This window comes from Rhinatrema bivittatum, chromosome 6, assembly GCF_901001135.1.
Source record: "Rhinatrema bivittatum chromosome 6, aRhiBiv1.1, whole genome shotgun sequence".
In the NCBI taxonomy this organism is placed as follows: Eukaryota; Metazoa; Chordata; class Amphibia; order Gymnophiona; family Rhinatrematidae; genus Rhinatrema; species Rhinatrema bivittatum.
In genome coordinates, this window is record NC_042620.1 from 232,762,124 (window position 1) to 232,782,457 (window position 20,334).

At 42.1% G+C, this 20,334-nt stretch overlaps 1 non-coding gene across 1 annotated transcript; it reads right to left on the bottom strand.

Moving 5' to 3' along the window:
• Positions 1 to 8,893: 8,893 nt before the first annotated feature.
• TRNAV-AAC lies at positions 8,894 to 8,966 on the bottom strand. The gene has a single exon. It is a non-coding gene; the product is annotated as a tRNA-Val (tRNA).
• Positions 8,967 to 20,334: the final 11,368 nt, after the last annotated feature.

Sequence of the window (20,334 nt, forward strand, 5' to 3'; positions counted from 1 at the left end):
TTCCATTATTATTTGTTTGAGCTGAGCTCCTTGAAATGCATCCACTACTTTTGGTAGATTCCACTGAAGGGTTACTGCAATCTATATCTGGCAGATTAAATCTCCAATGAACAACATTTCTCATCTTCTTTCCCACCTTATGGATGTCTTCAACTAGATCTCTGTCCAGTTCTTCTGTCTGAATCATAGGCCTGTATTAGGGGAGTGCATTCGTTTGCAACGTATTGGCAATCTGCAACGTATATGCCATATTCGTTGTATTCGTGGGGGGTCACAAAATGTATGGCGAACCCCCACGAATACAATGTATCACTAACGAATAAACCCCCACCTTTCTGACCCCCCCCCTCAAGACTTGCCAAAACTCCCTGGTGGTCCAGCGGGGGTCCTGGAGCGATCTCCTGCACTCGGGCTGTCGGCTGCCAGTAATCAAAATGGCGTCAATAGCCTTTGCCCTTACTATGTCACAGGGGCTACCGGTGCCATTGGTCTGCCCCTGTCACATGGTAGGAGCACAAGATGGCGCTGGCCATCCATTGCTCCTACCATTTTGAATACCGGCAGCTGACAACCCATGCAAGAGATCACTCCAGGACCCCCGCTGGACCACCAGGGACTTTTGGCAAGTCTTGGGGGGGGGGGGGGTCAGGAGGGTGGGGGGTTGAGGTTAATTAAATTTAAAGCATTGGGATGGGGGTTTTTTTGGGAAACAAATACATATGTAACTAATGAATGGATCGGGGTCCCCCGAGAACAGATGCAACGGATTTGGGTCGCGACGAATACGAATACCGAATCGGATGAATCCGTCCCTGCTGCACATCCCTAGCCTGTTTATCACACTAATGTAAACAGAAGCACCATCATCCGAAGCCACCACAGCTATTCCCACTGCAGCCACTTTAAAGGAAATAGTATTTGTGTGTGCGTGCCTAGGAGCAGCGTCGGAGCGGCATCAGCAGTGTCCCTCTGCCACATGAAGCGGCTGCGTCTGGCCAGCATCAGAGTGAGTAGAAATTATCGTGGGGCCATCCCATGAGCAGTTAGCCTTACGTAGTTTTGATCTAAGGATCTATAGCAGTCTAGTTAATTTTGTTTCCTAATAAAAGATGCTTGGGTGTTTAGAGCCTTTTCATAGATAAGGTTATTACTGTTTGAGTGTTAACAGTTAGGGTTGTTTTGGTATGGGAGGTTTACTATATTGCAGTGGTAATTTTGTTTATTCTTGGCTTTCTGAGGGCCAAGCCCACACCCAACCTGCAGTACAAAATGTCTAATTCCATATGGGTTCCGAGTGTCTTTTTGCAGAGTTTTCTGTTTGGCACCACAGCAGTGCATGTAAATATAGGGGTAGATTTTAAAAAAGTACACCCACGCGTACTTTTGTTTGCGCACCAAGCACAAACAAGAGTATGCCGGATTTTAATAGATAGGCGAGTAGCCGTGCGTATTCTTTAAAATCCGGGGTCGGTGCGCGCAAGGCTGTGCAAAATCAGCAGCCTGCGCGCGCCGAGTCACGCAGCCTGCCTCACAGGGAACTTTCATTCCACCCCCCGCACCTTCCCCTTCCTTCCCGTACCTAACCCACCCCCCCCCCCCAGCCCTATCTAAACCCCCCTACCTTTGTTTGACAAGTTACGCCTGCCCGAGGCAGGTGTAACTTGCGTGTGCCGGCCGCGCGATTCCCCGGCCCGGGAGCAGTTTCGGAGGCCTCGGCCACGCCCCGGGCCGGAACCACGCCCACAGCCCCACCCCCAAATGACATGCTGCCGCGACATACCCCAATTAATACAAAATGCAAAAAAAACCAAAAACCACCAACTTGGGAGTGGACCCAAAATGGCCCAACCTACAATGATCCATAAAATGAAACAAAACGTTTTTGGGGTACAATCGCTAGTTGGCATTCCCTGAGTATGTTGGCTTTGGGGGCAGTTTTGCAGTGATATGTTGATGTGCTTTCTGTCTGGATTTTATATTATTTTAAATTGTGTATTTTTCATTGTAAGCTGCCTCAAACTGTGTGAAGGGTGGCATATAAATACAATAAATAAATAAATAGATAGATAGATAGATAGATAGTAGCAATACATCGACTTATCTAACTACGAATATCTCCAGGGAAAAATACAGATCTATATAAGTTTCTGATTAAAGTCCAACTCAGATTAGTGTTAACTGAAAGTCATTACATCTTAAAGATGTATCATGACATTAGTGGTGAAATAAGCTTGAAGGCTCATTTCACTTCCTAGTTGCCAGGGATCTATATCTCAAAATCAGCACACAATAAATATTAACTGGACTATAACTGGCAGTCATAGCATGGATATCTAAGACTGAATAAGTATGGAGTATGAATTGCCCATTCATCCTTAGAGAATGTATCTCAAGGGTGAGGTACATTGACAGCTGAGTATAGAAGATGAAATTTGTACAGCTCAAGCTGTCTTATTCTATAAATAAAAAATCTGCAACTTTTTAGAGATATGCTTTGTATATTCTTCATTTCCAGTGAATTAATTTGTTAGCTACTATAATTTTTCAATGTGCATCTCTCTCTCTGTATATATATATATATTGACCATATATATATATGCGTTTCAGTACTGTAATATTAGAAACTTTGAGTTATACTTCAATGCATTTTTATTAAAAAAAATTCTTGGATAGTCTTATACATGTGGATTATATTGATTTAAATTTTTGTTAATGTGGCTTGTTTAGTTAGTGTGCCCGCGGGATTGTTTTTAGGTTTGTAGCAAGGATACTCTGTTTTTTGATATTATGCTTCATGTTAATGACACAATGTTTCACTGCTAATGTGAGTGTGTGTATGTATGTGGAAGTAAAAGGGTGTTTTGATATTTGAGAGTTTATTAGTAATACTTATTTAAATAATTGTGTTGGTATAATAAATGATTAATGCTTCTTTGGTATTTATCATAGACTTTTGATATAGCAGTTTTGACTGAGTCTTCTTACTTATATATAAACATTTTTTGATAAAAAGGGATTTGGGGCTTTTGGTATTTATATAATTTAACATTAGTTGCTTTCCATGTTTTATAGTCGATTGCCATTTTTTTGTTTGACTGTATAGTTATCGTGTTGTGGCAATATGTCTGTTATCCCCGATCCAGATTTATTTAGTTTTGCAGAGCAAGAAGCATCATCTGTTTTGGCAGGTGTTCGATTGTTTGATTCTGAATAGGATAATTATAGTAGTGATTGGTTTTCTACCAGCAGATACCAGAAGCAGATTTTTCATGAAGAATTGGGTAATTGCCAGGTTTTTGTGGCCTGGTTTTGGCCTCTGTTGGAAACAGGATGCTGGGCTTGATGGACCCTTGGTCTGACCCAGCATGGCAATTTCTTATGTTCTTATGTTCTTAATTACACTCAGCTACACTGATGGCTAGATTTTAAAATGCCAGCATGTGTAAAAACTCGGAGATATGTGCATAGCTGGGCCATGCGCGTGCTGTGGGGATTTTTAAAGGGCTCTGGCCACCGTGTATCTCCGTGTAAGTGCTGGCTCAAATCAAAATTTGTGGGCTGGGGGTGGGGTCTGGGTGGAGCAGGGGCAGGGTGGGGGCCGACGGGGACAGTGCCATTTTGCACAGTCCTGGTGAAGCGCGCACTGTCAGCCAGCTGGCATGAAAAAATGACTTCTGCCCGGAGGAGCAAGTAAGTTGTGAAGCAAAATAAAAAGGTTAATTAGGGTGAGTTTAGGTGTTGGGGTGGATAGAGCAAAAAGGGATGAAGGTTAGGCAGGGGGATAGGGAACTGCACAAAGGTCCAATCGCTTTGCCGTGCGTGTTTTAAAAAATTCCCTCCCCACCCGCACAAGTGGGCACCCACACGCATGTGTGCATGAGTATTGGATTTTATAACATGCACGTGGTGATGCGTGCATGTTATAAAATCGGCTCATCCATGTGCGTACGCTGGGAACCATGGGCATATGGATACCTGCATGGCCCTTTAAAAATTTACTCTGTATGAATATTGTTGAGTAAAAAATATTCCACGTGGATTAAGTGTCCATAAGGAAACATTTTTGCATTTATCTAATAAACAGTTTGTGCATAAATGGAATGCAATATTAAACAAATGCTCCTATGATTTGATGCTCCTCATTATTACCACTACTAATGAGGATATACTTAAAATGTAGGAGGAGCAGCAGGCATGTTTAGAATCTTTAAAGATTCAATATGATTCTGAGAATTTTTTGCAGAGATTTACACAGTTTCAAATTGTGATGGATGAATTTCATAATAATTTGAAAACATTAAAAATTAAAAAATGTAAGTAAGATGAGGCTGATTATTCGCGTGGTTTTGTCTACCCATGGATGTCAGGCTATAATCGATTAAGAAACTTGAAATCATTTGTCACATCATCCAGTGATTCTTCCAATGAAGATCTTTTACCGGACTGACAAAGAGCTAATAAACTTTTCAGATTTAATATTCTTAGAGTGAGTTCCTGTTATGGTGGTGATGCTAATCAATCATTTTTTAGGTGCCCAATTCAAGAACATGCAGACCAGAGATGAGAGGGTAACTCGTATGCCACTGACAAAGCGATTCATCACGACGCATGACATGATCGCAATGGTACCAGTGAATAATGTTTTAATCTATCTAGCAGGCAGCTTTCTGTGGAAGAAACAGCAGTATTATAAAAAGAGGACTTTCTTTTGTTCCAACTAATAGGTATGATGCATTTGCCAGTAGAACTTGTTTATATAAGTTTTGTTTATACACAATTTTAAAATTTCCTTTTTTTTTTGACAATCACAAAAAAATTGCATTAAACTAATGGCTTAATCCCTCACTTTTATCAATATACGCATACAAACACTACCCCTATGAGGAAACCTATGACTATTCAATTTAATTTGAAATTTTTAAAATATCGGGAATCGGTATCAGGATAAAGAGTGCTTATACTACAATCTCCTGGGCTCTTGCCTGCAAAGGGCTGCAAGCTGTCTCATGTGTATGGACTAGTTGTCACATCATTTAGTTTATCGCGTTTAAAATATTTTTCATTTAATTTTTTTATTTTGCTAAGTGATTAATTTATAATTAAACTTTTGCATTTAATTTTTGCTCTAATATTTCCCATCAAGTGAAACCCCGTTATTATTATCACAACTTATCTCAATCTCTTCAGACGTGACCACTTAATTTTCTGTGTTCTATGACATCAGAGTACAAAGCAAGAGCTAGAGAAATGAGTCAAAAGTTTACTCAGAGAGGATACCCAGAGAAAGTGATAGGAAAGGCTAGTAAGCACACCAGATGGAATAACAGGGAGCTGTTGTTAACACCAAAGACAAAAGAACAATTAAGCAAGTTAACTTGTGTATTGCCTTTTTCTCCAGGAGTGCAGGAAGTTGTAAAAAGTATTAGAAAACACTGGCATGTTTTGCAATTGTATACAGTGTTTAAAGATCAGCCATTGATATCTTTTAAATGAGGCACTAATATTAAAGACCAGGTCGTGCATTCTTTTTTTTAAAAGGACAGAAGAACAAGCAACAGATGAAGTAGGTCATTTTCCATGCAACTCTTGTGTAATGTGTGCACAAGCACACTTGAATATTAATATTTCATTAAATAAATTGAGGAAATACAAGCCCACAATAAAAACAACTTGCGTGTCAGAAAAACCTTGTCTATGCAATATGGTGCCCTTGCAAGTTACTATATATAGGGAATACCACCAGAAAACTTAAAATACACCTGATTGAAAATAAGAACACATTGAAACACAATAAAACAGAGGCCCCATTAGTACAGCATCGCATAGAGCAAACTCATTCCTTTGAAAGTTTACACTGCACTGTTTTAGAGGTAGTTCATAAAGATGAACGGGGAAGCAACATGAACCAAAGGCTGTTACAAAGAGAACAGAGATGGATCTTTAAATTGAACACAGCCCTTCCTGCTGGGCTCAATAAAGAAGTTGATTGGTCCATGTTCATGTAAGCCATCGTCTGATTGGCCAGAATGTTAGTCATAGAAAGCGCATATATAACAAACTTCCGGTAATCATAGGTTTAAGTGTTGAGCACCATTTTTTGAAGGATTGTGTTGCTGAAGCTAATCTGGGATCAGCTAAAAAGTAAGTCTCATAGGAAAGTGGCTATAGATAGAAAGTTAATGCTTTAATGCAGGGGTGGGCAATTCCGGTCCTCGAGGGCTGCAAACCAGTCGGATTTTCAGGATATCCTTAATGAATATGCATGAGAGAGACCTGCATACACACTTCCTCAGTTGTATGCAAATCTATTTCATGCATATTCATTAGGGGTATCCTGAAAACCCGACTGGTTTGAAGCCCTCGAGGACCGGACTTGCCCACCCCTGCTTTAATGTGAAATAGGTTGTATGAATGAAGTGTTTATTTGTTCATAGGAATAATTTCAAGTCCCCTGAAGAAGGCGTGAAACGCACGCCGAAACATTGCCAGTGTTGGGCGTTTAAGAATATGAGCAACGCAGTGGGCGACAGTGAACAACAGAAAATTAAGTGGTCAAGTCTGAAGAGATTGAGATAAGTTGGGATAATAATAATGGGGTTTCACTTGATGGGAAATATTAGAGCAAAAATTAAATGCAAAAGTTTAATTATAAATTAATCACTTAGCAAAATAAAAAATTTAAATAAAAAATATTTTAAACGGGATGAAGTAAATGATGTGGCTATTTTTTGGCAACCATTCACAATCTCTAAGTAGGAAATCATTAGTTAGAAAATCAATTTGGATTCCCCCAGGACCAACAGATAACCTGATTGCAGCTTTTGAGGTCTTATTCATGAATGACTTAAAGACTATGGAGAAATCTAGAGGTTTTTCCTCATAGTAATTTGAGTTTAAGAGAGAAGGAAGCATGTGAAGCTTTATGCAGACTCTATAGTAATTCAGCCTGCAGAAAAGGGAGGAGGAGTGGTATTCTTAGACAGGACAGCTTATATCACACAGGCGTTGCAACAGCTTAGTAATTCTCAATTCTAGAGACCTTTAGGATTTGACCCTATGGTGCAGTTATCCCAAGAGATACTGGAGATACTGGATAAAGAGAAAAAAAGGGGACTCATCTCCATAAGGGAGTATACATGTTTGAGAAATATCCTATCATGACACAGTTATATCTACTGCCAAAAATTCACAAAAATCTAGAAAACCCACCTAGTTGGCCAATTGTATTAGGTATTGGCTCTCTTTTGGAACCTTTATCTAAATATGTGGATTCCCATATTAAATCTTTGGCTTCCAAAATGCATTCATATGTCAGAGATCCCACTCACTTTCTTCAAACTTTACAGTCTTTGGTTCCTCAGTGAGGAAGTGACTAGTTATTAGTTACAGTGGATATTGTTACTGTTACGCATGCCGTCTGTGGCAGACCCACGGTGTGGCCCCTTCACCTTCTTACACAGACTTCAGCTTCCAGTTCCCCCTCACTAGTGCCGGTCGGCCGCCGGCTCCGACCTCGGGTCACCTCTGCCATGGTCCCTAGTACTGCAGCTCAAGATGCCATTGCTCGTCGGGCCTCTCCAAGTGGTCCACAGAGAGAAGCCACTACCCATGTCACGCCCCTCCCTAGGCACGCACCCGTGCATCTCTGATCCTTATGAAGGGCCCGTGGCGGGAACTTGGCCACGGCCCCGGATGATGACGTCAAACTCTTCAGTGTATATAAGCTCAGGCCTCGCTCCATAACGTTGCCTTTGCAACAGGTCTCCTCGTTATTCGAGTACTCTTTGCTACTAGAGAATCCTCTCTACTCTTAGATCCTGACCTCCATTGTTCCTGTTGTCTTCATTCCTGCCTTATTAATCTGTTGGACTGACTCCATGGATATCAACTTTGCTTTGCTTGACTACTCTATAGCCTATCTCCAGACCCAGACCTCTGCTACGCCTGACAACACTACTGCCTATCTCCAGACCCAGACCTCCGCTATGCCTGTCTATGCTATTGCCTATCTCCAGATCCAGACCTCTGCTATGCCTGACTATGCAATTGACTTTTCTGTGATCAGACCATTGCCTTGATTGACTATGCTATTGACTTCTCCGTGACCAGACCAATGCCTTGATTGACTATGCTATTGACTTCTCCTTGATCAGAACTCTGCATTGCTTGCCACGATCTCTGTTTGCTGCTCACTCTGATCCAAGCTTGTCAGTGATGCCTCTTCCAACCTATTCCCTGGAAGTGGACCTATTTAGGCTCCAGCCTATCTTTGATTGAGTGCCTCCAGATAACTTCTGTTCCATTGGTGCTGAGTTCCAATACCATACCGAGTCCAGGATAGGACTATACCATCTACCAACTGCTGTCTCTGGGCTGAACCAATCTGTCTCGTCTATCAACCTCGAGGCTCACCTAATTCCTGCCGGCCTTGGCACCCAAAGGCTCAACCTGCGGGGAATGAGGGCTGGTATAGGTGAAGCTCCAGCAGCCTCCACCTTCAGCCCACTCCACCTGCCAATGATGGGGACCCATAGGTTCTCATCTACAGGTTGCGTCAACCCCACCTTAGCCCAAGGGTTCACCTCCGATGCAACAGATATTTCATCATTATATACCAATATTCCACAAGAAGAGGCAATAGAGATTGTTTGAGGGTGGCTGGTTATTCAGATCTAAAGCAAATTTTTATCTCAGATTTAGCTCAGGTGGCCCTCCAAAAAATGTCTTTGCTTTTGAAAATACAGTACACCATCACATAAAGGGTATTTATTTATTTATTATTTTTATATACCTACATTCGATCTTAATTGAGATATCACACCGGTTTATATTCAGGTACTGTAGGTATTTTTCTGTCCCCAGAGGGCTTACAATCTAAGTTAAAATTAGGAACTGTTTCTGCCTGGTTTTGAACCAGGGACCTTTCGCGTGTTAGGCGAATGTGATAACCACTACACTACAGAAACTCAGGCACTACAGAAACTACAGGGTACAGCAATGTGTGCCCTTATGGCCCCTTCAGTAGCTTGTCTATATGTATCAGCTTTTGAATAACGTCATGTTTATCTTTCAGAGTTTTGGTGCCATATTAAGATGTGGGTTTGATTCACTGATTACATTTTTTTCAATAGGGCAGCATTTCTCACTACATTACAGACATTTATGACATGGCTTAATTCAAGGGATACTAATTTGCAATTTATTTTTCAATATAGTGGAGAGGAAATTTCATTTTTGGATGTGGTTGTACACATGTTTGAGGATACATTGAATACTACTATCCATCATAAAACCACTGACAAATTCATTATTATCCTTCTCAAGTCATCATCTGCGAAGGCTACGAGAGAGTATTTCAGTTGGGTAGTTTTTACTGTTACCCCGGCTTTGTTCTACTATAGAAGAATTTAAACATCAAGCAGCTAATATGCAGGTTTCGTTTTTTAAAAGAGGGTACCCCAGAAAGATAATTAAAATGTCATATAAGAGGGTTTTATTTGTGAATTGGGATCTCTTATTGGTTATCCTCTCAAAAACATCTATTAAATGGCAGATAGGCATCATACTTTTCTCTTCTCGTACTAAAGAAATACAAGATATTATTTTGAAAATTAGAATGTTCTTAGATCATATGACATTTTTAACCAAGCCCCTATTTTTGCTAAGATGTGGGGCCAGAACTTATTTGGTTGATACGACAGATAGCAATGTAGTCAATCAGCCTCAGAAAGACATGGACAGTATGCCTATGGGAAATGTGTTGTTTGTTCAAACATGTTGAACATTTGTGAATTCCAACATCGTATTTTGCCCATTAAACTTACACATGTGAGACATTACAAGTGATTTATGCCATCCTTTACCCCGTCATAAATTATATATTGGGCACACTAAAAGGGAGATTAAAACATGTATTATAACACAAGAGTTGGAATTGGAACAAAAAAAGACAGATTCTCCACTGGTACTACATTGGATAAATCAGCAGCATTCTATTGATCAGCTGCATTTCTTTATTATTCACATGTTCCCATATGCTTGTGTCACAAGGAATAGGCATATATTTTTCTTGTTCAGATCTGTTTATTGGCATAAATTATAGAACAGGCAACAAATTATAGCAGTATGCAGACTGTAAGGATAAAGACAATACAAAAAAGGAAACACCAGGAAAGAATACGTACAAGGCTACCCAAGCAATATATGGATAAACAATAATTAAAAAATTATAAGTGAACAAAAGTTGTGCATAATGATGAGATGCCCATAGCAGCAAAATAAACATCTAACGTTTTCCACACCCGCGACTATGAAGCAAGACGGTGATGCTTAATAGTGACCACTTTCTCATATTTACAATTTAAACAAACAGAATTCCACCAATAATGCTCATTGTGTAATTCGCTGCATTTCCAGAAAGATAAAATGAGATGAATCTTAACCATTAGGAAAAAATCCATGGGGAGGGGAAAGAAAAAATGGCAAAGCCGCTCCTCAACGTATAATAATATGGTATGTAATCAGGGAATCCAGATACAAATCCGGGAGAAAAGCCCCCACACATGCTGCCAATAGGAAAAAACAATAGGGCAAAAAAATAATAGATGTGACATGTGAGAGTGTGACTTTGGGAGAGGAACAGGACCAACAATTATGCGTGGGTGCTATACCTGCACGGAATAGCTTCCAGGGACTCCACACCGTTCATTGAGACACAAAATAAAACTAGGAAGATTGAGTCAGCCTGGAAGACAATAAAATACATAGTGAAGAGCACAAAAAATACTCCCAGTCCACATCAGCAGCAGGGCAAGCACATTCCGAACACCAGAAGACTTACAGCCCCAACGGGGTGAGAAATAAAGAATTCTTAAGAGATTTATAAAATCAAAAAGCCAAATGACCCATGGGACCAAAATCCTGATACATTAGATACAGGTGGAGAAAGTCAACTAAATGAAATCAAGAGAGCAAAGCAGGCATTAAACATGCCCGTAATTGTATCCAGGCACAATACTGAAGAAGGTAAAGAATGAGATGCCTTCAATTCAGAGAAGGAAAGGAGGAAGCCATCGTCAGAAAAGCTGTGAGAGAAACCAAAGTCCCCGAACCCTCCTACTTTTCCAGTTAAGGGGAGTATCATCAATGAGGATGCACAGATGGAACCATAATAGGGCCAGTTTTAAAACAACCCAAACTGGGGAGAAAGAGGACAGCAAGCAGTCATATTCTGCAAAAGCTCTATGAGTAGAAAGAAGAATAGGATGAGCCTTGAGAGGGTGAACGGGAGACATCCCAATAACTGCCTCCAAGGGGAAGAAAAAGAGTAAGTCCCATTCTAATGTAACCCAGCAGGGAGAATGAGGTAAGGATAACAAATTCCGGCATCTATCTTTTTTGTTTATACCATAACGGCTTTCATAGATTGCCTCCCTTCTTGCTTTTATGGTCCTAACAAATTAAAGAGCCACTGATACCCATGTTGGAAAATAAAGGCCTGGTGATAGCTGTAGAAAACTTGAAAATTAATTCCCCTATGACGCTTGTCGGCCTTCAATTTGAAAAGAGCAATTCTTGGGGACTTTTGGTGCCAAACAAATCGACTAAGCAGGTGATCCAAGTGCGTATAAAAATTCCTCAAAAAAAGTATTGGAACCAAAGAACAAAATTTAGTACCATCTTAACAGTGTCAAGACAGTGCCACCAAGTTAAATATAAGGGAGATCACTGAAGGGTGTAATAATGTAACATTTTCAAAAGAGAGGATTCATAATAAAAAAGGGTATCAGATAATTCCTGGAAGTAAGTAATACCCAAATATTTAATACCTTTATCTGATAAACGGAACGGGTAAGCAGAGATATCTATGTGAGACCCAAGGGAATTTAAGGAGAGAAGTTCAGTGTTATGCCGGTTCACACAGTAGCTAGAAATGGAAGAATAATTAGTGATAAGAGAGAACAAAGGGGGGGGGGGTGGAAAGAAGTGGCAGGGTTAGTAATAAATAGGGATAGGCAAAGCCCGAACCCCCCTCTCTCTCTCTCTCTCATACCACATGCAATTTGATAAATCTAGGCCTAACTTTGCTATCCAGACTGTCTAAATATAGACCTCGGGGATGTTTTTGGATTCTCAATTTTCTTAATTTTTTCTGTAAGAGCCCAGGTGCCTCTGGTGCATGGGAATTTGGGGACTCCCTATGCTAGGTTGGATCAGGAGGTAGTGTTATGTTCGCCGTCCACGGCAAACCCGCGGTGCGGCCCTCATACCTTACTGCACAGCCTACAGGACCCAGCTCTCCCTCGCTGGCAGTGGTGGGCCACGAGCCCCGACCTCGGGTGTCCACCAGCGCCTCTGGACTTACATCGCGTCCCAGCGTCTCCAGCCGGGATGCCTCTGTTCAGTGAGTCTCTCTGCGTGGGCTGTGGAGAGACACCTCCAGTAGCGCAGCACCTCCCCTAGGCACACACGCGCACCACCTTGACGCTTTTAAAGGGCCCGCAGCAAAAACCGTGCCACGGACCCCGGATGATGATGTCACACCCTGCAAAGTATATATACTCTGGTGTTCCACAGAAGCTTTGTCTTTGCAACAGGTCTCCTTGGTTAGCCTATTCCTAGTTTCAAAGTGCTCGTGTTCCTGATCCTGTCTTCGGTTCCTGGTTCCAGTGTTTGTCTTGTCTTTGTGCTGATCGACTTCCTGGCTTGACCTCTGCTTTTCCCGACTATGCCTGCCTTCTCCAAGCCCGATCTCTGCTTCGCCCGACTACACCTGCCTTCTCCAAGCCCGACCTCTGCTTCGTCTGACCATGTCTGCCTTCTCTGTGCCCTGACCTTAGCTACAGACTACTATGCTTCTGACTCTTCCAAGTCCATAGTTCCACGCTGCTTGCTACACTACCTGAGTGCTGCCAATCCAAAATCCAGCTTAACAGAGATTAATCTGTCCCTATCCTCTGGATGTTTTGCTGGTGGCCTACTCTGGTCTCAGATGCCAAGGCATACGTTGAGTCCTATAATGTTTGGGCACAACAGAAGCCCCTGGTCAGATGACCCTGGGGACTCCTAAAACCACTTCCGGCATCTGAAGAGCCGTGGACTTACTTATCCATGGACTTCATCGTGGATCTGCCCCCTCGAAGGGTAACACCATGATATGGGTCACCATAGACTGCTTCTCAAAAATGGCCCATTCTATTTTTTTATCACAGTTTTAGACTGCACGGCCGACCAGTGCACATCATCTCAGACCAAGGTCCGCAATTTGTCGCCAGGTATTGGCGCTTCTTGTACCAAACATTCGGCATCAACATCAGCCTCACGACCGCCTATTATCCTCAGGCCAATGGGCAGGCAGAATGGATGAACCATTCCTTGAAGGCATTTTTGAGAGCCTACATCAATGACCGACAAGACAACTGGTCAGACCTCTTGTCCTGGGCTGAGTTTTCTCATAACTCTCATATCGCTACAGTTACTGGGACATCTCCTTTTGCAATAGTCTATGGGAAACAACCTCGACCACCACTACCCATACCTCTCTCCATGCCATCTCCAGCAGCACAGGTTACTGCGGATACCCTTAAGACATTGTGGGAACAAATAAATCATCACCTGCGCTAGACCGCTTCCCGGGCCAAGAAAACTTCTACACCACACAGCTCCAGAATTCCTTCCCGGCCAGAAGGTCTGGCTAAGTACTAAATATATCAGACTCTAAATTCCTTCACAGAGATTTGCTCCAAGATTCTTCGGACAATTCTTGATTACCCTACGCATTGGACCGGTGACATACCAGCTCCAATTACCTCCTTCCTTGGGTATACATAATACCTTCCATGTTTCCCTGCATAAACTGGTAGTATTGACTTGGCCTACCCAGAAGGTCCCCGAACCACCTGCATTGGTGGCAGAAACTGACACGATTTACCAAGTCCACAAAGTCCTTGATGTTTGCCGTTGAGGCTGCCAAAGGGAGTACTTCCTGTCTTGGGAGAGTTACGGACCCGAGTAAAATTCATGAGAACCTGCTTGAAACATCTTGGATAAGACCCTCCTCATGAACTTCCATCATGCCAATCCAGGTAAACCCCGACTTCCTGGAGGGGGGCATAAAGGGGGGGGGGGGGGTACTGTTTAAGCTTGCCGCCTGTGTCAACCCTGCAGTGCGGCGCTCGTACCTTGCACATAGCCTGCAGGACCCAGCTCTCCCTCGCTGGCGGCAGTGGGCCGCGGGCCTCAACCTCGGGTGTCCACCACTCCTCCGGCCTTACATCATGTCCCAGCATCTCCAGCCGGGACGCCTCTATTCAGCGAGTCTCTCTGCGTGGGCCACGGAGAGACACCTCCAGTTGTGCTGTGCATGCGCACCACCTTGATGCTTTTAAAGGGCCCATGGCAGGAACCAGGCTACGGATCCCAGATGATGACATCACACCCTGCATAGTATATATACTCCGGTGTTCCACAGAAGCTTTGCCTTTGTAATAGGTCTCCTTGGTTAGCCTATTCCTAGTTTCCAAGTGCTCGTTGCCTCCTCTTGTTCCTGATCCTGTTCCTGTGTCTTCGGTTCCTGGTCCCAGTGTTCGTCTTGTCTTTGTGTGCTGATCAACTTCCTGGCTTGACCTCTGCTTTGCCCGACTACATCTGCCTTCTCCAAGCCTGACCTCTGCTTCGTCTGACTATGCCTGCCTTCTCCAAGCCTGACCTCTGCTTTGCTCAACTATGTCTGCCTTCTCTGAGCCTGACCATTCCTTCACCTGACAACGCTTGCCTTCTCCATGCCCTGAACTTAGCTATGGACTACTATGCTCGCTACACTACCTGAGTGGTGCCAATCCTAAATCCAGCTTGACAGAGACTCATCTGTCCCTATCCTCTGGATGTGGACTATTAAGGCTTCGGCCTTCCTTTGCTCAGGCACCCTCTGTCTCTGCTGGTTCTTCAGTGCTTGATTTCCAGTTGCACATCCCATCCAAGATAGTACTATGCCATCTGCTGGCTGCTGTCTCTGGGCTGAAACATCTGCTACCTATACTAGACCTCAAGGCCCGCCTAAGTCCTGCTGGCCCTGTCACCCAAAGGCTCAACCCGAGGGGAACGTGGGCTGGTATAGGTGAAGCTCCAGTGGCCTCTCACTTCAGCCCACTCCACCTGCTGATGGTGGGGACCCATAGGCCCCTGCCTTTGGGTTGCCCAACCTCACCTCAGCCCAAGGATCCACTTCCAACGCAACAGGTAGGGAAGATTCCACATCTCTTCATCCCACACAGTGTGAGATGGAGCAGAGGTGACTCACTACAAAGGAGTGTTTCTGATTTTTTGTGGGTTGTTTTTTTTACAGTTATCAGGGAGAGAGTATGCGGACACCCTTCCTGCCCTGAAGAAGGGACATCTAAAGATATTTGTCATCAGAAGAGGAGAACTGTGAGTATGGACTGTTATGCTAAAAATCTGAGGATCCCCAGTCAAAGTCTTCACTCTGGGGAGAAGAAGTGCCAAATTTGGAAGTCTGTGTAAAGACTGATACTTTATATTTTTAATCAATAATTTGTAAGGGGATTTTCCAACCACTTAGGATCACTGTGACCTGAGGACCCATACTTATCTAAGCCTGTAAGATAAGAGTTTTCCCTGGCCCAATAATGAGAAACATTTCCCAGAGTGAGAAAAGATTTGAGAAGGAACTGAAGGTTCAAACCATCTCTTACAAAGCCCAAGCAATCACCTTTACCCTAATTTCGCACTCTTCACTGCAATCTCCAGCATGCATCTAATTCGCCTTCCAGCAGACACTCTCCTACCTTCACCCAGCAATCCATTCATCCTATCCCCGCCCATCAGCCTCTGATCCTATCGTCATCCAGCAGCCACTCTTCCAATCCTCATCCAGCAACCTCTCATCCAATCTTCATCCAGCAGCCACTCTTCCAATCCTCATCCAGCAACCTCTCATCCAATCTTCATCCAGCAGCCTCTCATCCAATCTTCATCCAGCAACCTCTCATCCAATCTTCATCCAGCAGCCACTCTTCCATTCTTCATCCAACAGACCACAATGCACACGGGCCTCCCAATTCCAATCCTCCAACACAGAACCTTTCTCACAGCAAAACATTCTTTGATCTCACGCCCACCCACCTACAAATCCCTTATCCCCATCATGATTTCACCGTTTACCCAAACTTTAGGCCTAGCTCTTTTTTCTTTAATACTAGTCAATGCACAATCTCTCTCCAAGAAAACCCTAATTCTCAATGACATTCTCTTGGACAAAAATCCTGACTTCTGCGCCATAACTGAAACATGGCTTAAACACACGGACACCGCACTACTTAACCAACTTCCAACTCAAAGCTATGATATCTTCTCTATCCCTAGAAAGAAGAAAAGGGGTGGAGGTATCCTCCTAGCAGCCAAAAAAGAGCTAAAAATCACTCAATTCCCAATTAACTCCCCGTCAAAAATAGAAACAGGCCTATTCAAATCTGACAGTCTGCAAATCCTTCTAATCTATGCTCCTCCAGGCCTTCTGGAATCCGATGCATCACCCATTCTAGAATTAACAACAACATACCTAAATCTGGAGCATCCCGCTATAATATTGGGAGATTTTAACTTACACGTCGACGACCCCATTCTCTCAACCAATTGCGAATCCTTCTTAACTGCCATGTCGGCCATAGGGTTCAAGCAGATCATAAACAAACCTATTCACAGAGCAGGTCACACCCTGGACCTAATATTTGTAAACTCTAGCATCTCTCACCCAACTCCACCCAAATGCCAACCTGTTCCCTGGTCTGACCATACTTTAATATCTTCCGCCTTTTTGCTAGAACAAATAAGCAAAAAACCTGTCCCACAACCTGAATTCATATACAGGAAATCTTGCACATCCGAGGAATTACACAATCATCTTGGCCCAGAACTCACTCTCATAGACATCTCTTCACCCAACTCAGCCCTCCACTCTTGGTCTATGATAACAGAAACAGCAGCCAACAATCTCTGTCCTCTATCAACAAAAAAACTCGAACACAACTCCTCCAAAAGACAACCTTGGTTTAAAGAAGAACTTCAAAAACTGAAACACTCCCTCCGACAGAAGGAAAGCAAATGGCGGAAAACACCAACACAGACATCCCTCTCTGCTTACAAACTCGCACTCCACCAATACAAAAGCGCTACATTAAAAACAAAAAGGGACTTCTTTGCACAGAAGATCCACCATATTATCTTTGACTCCAAAGCCCTCTTTGCCTATGTATCTAATTTAACGCAAACCATGACTCCTGACATCCCTGCCAACCTAGCTCAAGAAAAATCAGAGGAGTTGGCCCTCTTCTTTAGCAACAAAATCTCCAACCTAATAACACAGCTGAGAACCAACACTTCAACGCCATCCAACACATACTTCCACCACAACAAAGACATTTCTCTACAATCATTCGAACCCATCACTACTTCTGAGATTCTCTCTATACTGAAGAAAATGAAACCTTCATGTCACCCTTTAGACCACATCCCATCCAAACTTCTCCTGCTAATACCAGAAACAATCTCCAATGATTCCTTGTGCTCCCTAGCACAAGGAATCTACCCGGACGACCTGAAAATTGCATCCATCACACTGCTCTTAAAAAACCCCAACTTAAATCCTAATAATCCTAACAATTTCCGTCCTATATCCAATCTCCCGTTCATAGCTAAGGTAATGGAAAAGTTAGTTAACTCCAGACTCTCAGACTACCTCGAAGAACACAACATTCTGTTCCCATCTCAATATGGCTTCAGAAAAGCTCTAAGTACTGAATCACTACTAATTTCCCTGACCGACTACCTCATCATGGGCCTGGATAAAGGTCACACTTATTTACTGATCCTACTGGACCTATCAGCTGCCTTTGATATGGTTAACCACTCCACCCTACTAATTCAATTAGCAAACATCGGAATAACAGGAACAGCACTATCATGGTTCAAATCGTTCTTAGGGAACAGAAAATACAAAGTCAAAATCCACAACAAAGAATCTCAACACTACTCTTCATCTACGGGAGTTCCACAGGGCTCCTCCCTTTCACCAACGCTCTTTAATATATACCTGCTCCCTCTTTGCCAACTGCTAACTAACTTAAACCTTAAACACTTTCTGTATGCAGATGACGTCCAGATAGTCATACCCGTTAAAGAATCCTTCACCAAAACTCTAGAATTCTGGGAAACTTGTCTTCAAAAAATTGATGGTCTCCTCTCAAACCTTAATCTAATACTAAACTCTTCAAAAAGTGAACTCCTCCTAATTTCTTCTGAAAACAGTAACTTCGACACAAATCCTCCACCCAATTTACAAACTCCACAAGTAAGAAACTTGGGAGCTATCGTGGATAACAGGTTAAACCTAAAAGCATTCATAAATCAAACTACTAAGGACTGCTTCTATAAACTCCAAGTCTTAAAAAGAATAAGACCACTTTTCCATTTTCATGACTACAGAACTATTCTACAATCAATAATATTTGCTAAACTAGATTACTGCAACTCTTTGCTTTTAGGTCTTCCATCATCTCACACTAAACCCCTTCAGATGGTCCAAAACACGGCTGCGAGAATATTAACTAACACACGGAGAAGAGACCACATATCACCAATCCTCAAAGACCTGCACTGGCTGCCAATTCACTACAGAATCATATATAAGTCCATAACCACTATTTTCAAAGCTATACATCAACAATCTCAGCTCAACCTTCAAATTCCTCTCAAAAAATTCACGTCCAAAAGACCAATCAGAGAGTCCTATAGAGAAACCCTACAAATACCTCACTCCAAATCCATGAAGCACATAACCGCCAGAGACAGGGCTTTCTCCACTGCAGGACCAACACTGTGGAACTCCATCCCACCAGATTTGCGACAGGAACCATGCCTTCCTACTTTTAGGAAAAGACTTAAAATGTGGCTATTCATGAAAGCATTTCCTGAACTAAACTGAACCTATTCCATTATCAACCAGTCGCCCAGACTTTGCCTTAATCATGGTAATTAACATCCCTACCTTATAAGGGCAATTCATCAATGCTATAAGCACATTGACTGGCATATATGTTCTTTCTATTTAAACCCCTGCTTCTTTTCTCCGATCCAAGTTATTTTATTCCCTTGTTTTATTGTAACTGCATTCCTTAGCCTTCTCTTGTTTTATGTTTTTTACTACTATTATTATTATTATTTATTACTAAATGTTATTTTTTGACTTTGTTCCCTATCCACTTGTTAATTGTAAACCGACATGATGCAATTTTTATCGCGAATGCCGGTTTAGAAAAACTTAAAATAAATAAATAAATAAATGTATACTGTTTGATGTGTGCAATTCCAGTTTTGCCATTCCAAAACATATTCAGTAAAGAATTATTTTAGACACTCTACCGAGCTTCTTGAGTATTTTGTTGTTACTCATATCCCTTAATGATGAAAGTGAACTGGTACCTATCCAGGACAGTAAAGTGAAAGTCACCCCTCACCAGCTTGGGCCTTTGAGGATTTACTTCTCTTCCCCACTGGAAAATAATTCTATTCTGGGGCGATAGTGGGAGACAGACAAGGAACGTGGCCCTGGCAGCCTCATGTGCCCCTGTATGCTAAGGCTTCTACCAAGTAGGGGTTACAGATAGAAATAGCTAGATAGATCAATTAGATAGATAGATATACTTGTAATGAATCAAATATACAGAGCAGAAGGCTAAAAATTTGCAAATTTCTTTAGAAATTTGTGGACTAGAGCTCATGCTGTTTCATAGAGTTACCTAAATATTATCCTTAGGTTTATGTAATTATTTTTAATTATTGAAGAGGTGAGAAATTTTTATTTTCCTCTCATGTTTAGAATAATTGGACTTATTACCAGCACGTACTATAATAATTATTGAAACTAGAACTGAATAAACTTCTATAAAAATGAGATTTAGTGTACATTATAAAAACTGAAAGGAGAGGAAATGTTCAGTCTCATACTGTTTGCACACTGCTTTTATTTATTAGAAATGACTTCTCAGGTCTTATCTCTGCCAAACAGATAAGGAAACAGAAAGACATTCTCAACCCTCTTCCAACCTTTAACTCTGCTCTTGGGCCTCATTATCCCAAAAGGATAGTGATAAAAATGTCTGTCTCTAGGGCATACACATTTTATTCCAAATTATATATCAAGTCTTTAAAAGAAAATATTTGTCCATCAAACTCAGATATGTCAAGGAAATGTATCCATCACAGCTGATGCAAGCCTATTCATTTACAGACCTATCAATCAGTCAGCAAATGGTTACCCAT